The sequence below is a fragment of the Otolemur garnettii genome, unplaced genomic scaffold (genome assembly GCF_000181295.1).
Source record: "Otolemur garnettii isolate 467f Iridium unplaced genomic scaffold, OtoGar3 scaffold00013, whole genome shotgun sequence".
In the NCBI taxonomy this organism is placed as follows: domain Eukaryota; kingdom Metazoa; phylum Chordata; class Mammalia; order Primates; family Galagidae; genus Otolemur; species Otolemur garnettii.
Window position 1 is genome coordinate 8,051,237 of NW_003852408.1, and position 6,042 is coordinate 8,057,278.

Below are 6,042 nucleotides of genomic sequence, written 5' to 3' on the forward strand. Positions count from 1 at the left end.
CCTTTCTCTGCTGCACCCCTTTAAATAAAAGGATTTGTTCAGTAGAATTTAGATGCAGTCAAAAGGCCACACTCAAGGACCTGGAAAGCCACATGTGGCCTCAAGGCTGCAGGTTCCCTACCCCTTCTCAGAAGTTTTGGACAGTCACTCCAGATTTGAAAGTTGAAGTTTTGGCCCACCAAAGTAGCTCACGCCTGTAATCCTAGAACCCTGGGAGGCTGAGGCAGGCAGATTGCTGGAGCTCAGGAGTTGGAGACCAGCCTGAGCAAAAACAAGACCTCATCTCTAAAAAATAAATAAATAAACACATAAATAACCAGGCATTGTGGCAGATGCCAGTAGTCCCAGTTGCTCAGATGGCTGAGTCAGGAAGATAGATCACTTGAGCCCAAGAGTTTGAGGTTGTTGTGAGCTATGATGCCATAGCATTCCACTGAGGGTGACAGTGTGAGACTTTGTCTCAAAACAAAAAAAAAAACCCCAATAGATAGTTGAAACTTCGGGCCTAGAAATCTTGCCCAGGGACACCAGGAGGGCTGGGCTCCAGCAGAGAAGGCAGGTCCCCAAGCTATATTCCCATCTGGAGCAGGTGAAGAGGACCCTGTGTAGGAGTGGAAGTGGAGTGGGCAGAACTGTAAGAAGGAAACAGGAGAAGCTGATATCTCAAAATCAAAGAAGGATCAATAGTGAGAGAGTATGTAGATGGCATAAAACACTAAAGAAGGGTCACGAGCTTACTGTATTTGGCAATGCCAGGTCATTGATGGTCTTTGCACAGCAGTTTCAGAAGGTGTGAATACAGCCTGATTGCAGTGTGTCAAATTCAGAAGAGATGTGGGGTGTGTTGTCTTGTCGAACCAGGTGTTAGTATGGTTTTGTCCCTTTACTTACAAGACCCTTACAAGACCCAAGAAGGCCAGGTGTGGTGGCTCATGCCTGTTAATCTAGCACTTTGGGAGGCCAAGGTGGGAGGGTCCCTTAAGGTCAGTAGTCTGAGCCCAACATAAGCAAGAGTGAGACCCCTGCCTCTATTTAAAAAAAGAGAAAATTAGCCAGGCAAGGCAGTGTATACCTGTAGTTCCAACTACTTGGGAAACTGAGGCAGAAAGATCACTTGAGCTTAGGAGTTTGAGCCATGGTCACATCACTGCACTCTAGCCAGGGGAACAGCGTGAGACCCTGTCTCAAAGAAAAATGAAAAAGGAGTATGCCCAATAAAAATATTATAAATCTTAAGGCAGAATACCCAATGTGCACCAAAGTTAGAAATAATTCAGTAGGCCACTTTTCATCTTTAAATCGTGTATCAAAATATTTCTTACTTTATTAAAAAACAAAATCTCATAAACATGAAAAACAATATGGTCAAATGAATGTAATATCAAAAGTAAAATCTCTCCACTTCTTCCTCTTCCACCATTTGAACGCACACACAAAAAAATGGTGGAATTCTGGAGATATGGCTAATTCTGGAGATAATTAAGATGGAAACCACATTATTAAACTTCATGGAAGTAAAAGAGACACTAAACAACTTGCATCCCAGAACTAGTGAAGAAAATTATGGAGGGTGGGGCGTTGGGTATAATTTAAAATGTACTTCATGCGTTCCATTGGGGTTAACTAAAAGAAATGTACTTGACTAGAATGAAATTTATCTTATCTCAAGCAAACACAGGGAATTTCTTTTTTTCTTGCTTTTATAGTTAAAATAATCCCATATGCTTTATTTTTAATTTTGGACTCCATGTTACATACATTGACAAAGAAGTCATTCTTCTAATGAAAATGCCTTTGTTTAGTGTACTTTATACAAATTTTTGAATCTCATATGTAGAATAATGTGCATTCAAACTTGCCCACAAATAGGAATGTCTTCTAATAGATGATTTGGGAGGAGGGGTTGCATGTATAAATAAATTAGGTAAACATGAATTCCGTTTTCTGATTCTGAAATGTTAGAGAGAAAATGAAGGATTCTAACGCATTTGTCAACTTTAGACTGAAGGGAAGAGGCTCAGTGTGAGTCTTGCTTTAGAACTAACCCCTGAGATATGACATTGGAGCTTCTTGAACAATTTAAACTCTCCAGAATACTGAGAAAAATGCAAGTATAAAAATTGCTCCAAATTTTTGTTTTGTTTTGTTTGTTTGTTTGACTGCTCCGGGTTTTTAAAAAAGTTTTACCTTTTCTTAATAAAATGAGTATTAATAAAAATATTTTTCTTTTTTGTTTTTGTTTTATTTTGAAAAAAATTTTTTTGAAGAATGAGGCTCTTAATTCACTGATGAAAACATTCTTAGACATTAGTAGACTCCCGTGTGCACTTTTTAAAAGATAAATTCCAAGGAAAGCCAGGTTTATTTTGTGACTTTAAAAATTTAAGGGAAAATTAAGATACCAAAATCTGCTGTTGGCCTACTCTTATTTATATGTGATGACTCCATTTCTATCACAGCCAGAACAAATTAATAAACCCACAAAAGTTGGCAAAACGTTGATTAAGGTGAATTCAAATGAATTTATTTTTTAGTTGCATGAGGACAAAATGTATCTGAAAATAAGCTGATAAAAACTTTGAAAACAAATTGATTATATGTTTCATGATCACAATCCTGAAGAAATTATTTTCTATTCACTAAATTCCCTAGAATAATAGTCATATTTCTATTATAAATGTGAAAAAGCTAATCCAATTCTAAACTGGCTTCCTTTTCCAGCAGTAAAAAGTGTCCTAAAATGCTTGGCAGTAAGTGAGTGAAAACACAGATGTTCAAGTCAGAGGCCTGGGAGTACAGGAATAAAAAAGGACCCAATTTAAGTTTGATCTTAAAATTTTAATTCTAGTGAATTACGACCCAGTTTTTATGCCTTACATGAGAAGAATGATTAGATCATAATATTACCAATGTTTTTTAGTACCATCCATTATTCATGTCCTAACAAATGACTTGTGAGAGCTAGCTGGGAAATTAAAATGTATGTTCCCAGATCACGCAGAGGAATGATTTATGAAAGTCTAATTTTATAGTTCATTCAGCTGCCTGAACAGAACACATCTTGAAAAGAGAAACCAAATATTTTGGTTCATTTTCAATTTATAATCAATGAAGATGCAGAATGATAATTTGGGCTCTCCTATAATTCAAAGTAACAAAATAGTTTAAGAATGACTTTGACTTACATTTGTACTTGATAATGACCTTCTGTTTTGCATTGTGTATATACTTACATACACAGTAACACCATCTAATACCAAGCAATATTTTCTTATTTATTTTTTTGATTAAATCTTAGCTGAACGCATTAATGCACTCATGGGTACAATGTGCTTGCTGGTTTTACATACCATTTGAAATATTTTCATCAAACTAGTAAACACAGCCTTCACCGCATTTTCTTAGTTACCAAGAAATATTTTTTAAAATGAGGATTAAAACCCATTAAATGAGTGATTTCTGAAACTGAGTTATGCCAATATTTCTATTATTTATTTTGTTTAATGCATCATTTTTTACTTCTTTTTCTGTAATTTTTCTTCTCCCCCAAGAAGGTTAGTAGAACTTATAAAAAAATCCTGAACTATCCAACTGGTTTTTGCACTGCAAAATTTATTACATTTTTTAAGGAACCATAATGTGATCTGATTTTTTGCAAAGTGTTTTCAGTGTCTTCTTCTTTATCTCTAAAATGCTGACATGTTGGCTGACCAGATGAGCTAGTCTGTAGGAAGACTCTCATGTTCTAAGTGTTGGCCTGGCTAAGTGTCTCCTTTTAATCTGAAATGTTGCAGTGTAGACCATAATTTATCCAGCCACCCTTTCAATGCATGATTTGCCTAACCTCAATTTCGTGATGCTTCATTTTCAACATTTGTACAATAGCTGTCATTACTTCTACACTTTATAAAGAATGGCATGAATGTGAAAATTAGCACCTCATCCCATTGGGGACTAAAGGCCAAAATGGTCTCCATTTATGATTCTGGCCAAACCTGGTCACATCATTAAATAAACCTCTATGGCCAGAAAGAAAAATAATTTCACATCTAAAAAACCATCTGTTACCTACTTGTTACTAGGTAACCTGGATCTAATAATGAGCTCCTTCACGAGATGGACAAATTGCATCACCAAACCCAAATTGCTATTTGTGACATGTAACATGATTTGAATTGATCCTAATGATTCTCTGAAGAAGAGCAGAAAGGAGAAAAATGAAATATTTTCTTGACAGTACCTTAGGTTGTTCTTTCTAATCACCCACTCATTGGTAAAGTTTTTAGATTTTTAGAGCTTTCAAAGGGTCACGTTCAGTCATTTCTAGAGGAAAAAGGATATAGGAGATTATTCATTCAATAAATAAATATTGAATGTCTACCATAAATAAAAGCCCATACTGAAGTTAGTATGTCCATTTAAAGGCTTTGTCTGTACATGTGAAAACTATAAGGTAATCCCTGTCACTGGGGTTCACTGTGTGGGTCCAGGACTCCAAAGCTTTCAGTTCGTGGTCAGACAGGGACCAGGCCTTGTCCTCGCTCATGTAGGGTCATAGATTCCATCGGGTGAAGCAGCAGCATTTCTCCACCTCTTTGAGAATCACCCATGGTGCTTCTTACAATGTTGATTTCCTAGGTCTTCCTTTAGCACAGGAACTGTATTAAAGGGCCACAGCATTAGGAAGGTTGGGAACCACTGCTGTAGCAACTATGATTCAGTGGATCTCAGGTAGGACCCAGGAATCTGAATTTTAATTCCCAACCCTAGAGGATCCACAGGATTATACTGCTCAGGAAACTCTACCCTACTGGCACGAAGGCTTTGACCGTGTTGACTTAGCCAGCCTTCTTTATGTTTGAATACATACAGGCAAAAAATGGAAAGCATGAAGTCTAAACAAGCAAACATACTGAATAACATGTGAATCCGTACATTTGGATTGGAATAATGAACCATCTCGGGAAGCTCTTGCTCAATATTCACAGCCTTCACCTTTGAAGTAGGCTACGGCAACCTCCGTGGAAAGGAGAGGAGGTGCCCTGGGCTAGGAAGTCAGGAAGGGAAAATTGGAGCCGTTTTCTTACTGTGACAAGCCGAGTTGTAGCCTGTGACTTTGAGTTTGCAACACATCATTTTAACTTAGCTCTTGGACAAAGAGGAGCTGCAATCAGAATAGTTTTTAATGAACCCCTCAGAGTGACTGTGTGGGCTAGAACAAAGAATAGAGAATAATCTATGAACATTCCCCAAATGCCATCACTCTGTAGGATATGTGGTAATGTGTTTGTGAAATGCACTGGCTGTCTCCAAATCAGAGAAATTGCAGATTTAGAAGGATTCTTAAGAGTCATCTAGTCAAAGCCTGATTCTCATCTCCCTGCCCCATCAGATGCATGAAACACTGCAAATAAATCCGAGGTAATTTAACTAAAGCAGAATTATTTGATAATAAGATATATTTCTTCAAAACTTGACTTTTATAAATCAAGAAAAGCAGGTTGTTATTATTAGCTGCTGTGAATGTGAATTGTAGGTTAAATCAAACTTTCTGGGACAACTGATAATTTCAAAGCAAGTACTTTTTAAGTGCTTATTCTATGCAAGGCACTTTACACGAATAATCTTCCTTGATCCTAGTGAAGTTGATATTATTTAGATGTATAAGGAAATTTAGTCATACTAAGTTGTTTATTTAATTGAAATCCCACAACTAATAAATAGCAGAACCAAAATTCAAAAACCAAATCTGTCTGACTCCAAGATAGAAACAAAAACATCACCCCAAACATCCAGAACAATGGTCCAAATGAGCATGTTTTAAGTGAGTATTATTAAAAATTTAGCTACTGGGCTTTTTAAGTCAGACAAATTCCATTTGAAATTCTATTTCCACCACACGTAGGATCCAGTCTCAGCTTGCCTCTCTGATCTACAACATGGGAATTATAACACCTCATTGAGCACTTGTTAGGAGTCTATGTGAAGTGCCTAGGAGTACTATATCCAATGAGCATTTGTGAATCAAGAAAAAAGAAAGAA

The 6,042-nt window shown here is 36.8% G+C and overlaps 1 protein-coding gene across 3 annotated transcripts in view; it reads left to right on the plus strand.

The window, feature by feature from the left end:
• Positions 1–6,042, plus strand: part of DOCK10 (dedicator of cytokinesis 10) — a 194,932-nt gene that overhangs the window by 69,144 nt on the left and 119,746 nt on the right. The gene's annotated exons all lie outside the window — the stretch shown is intronic.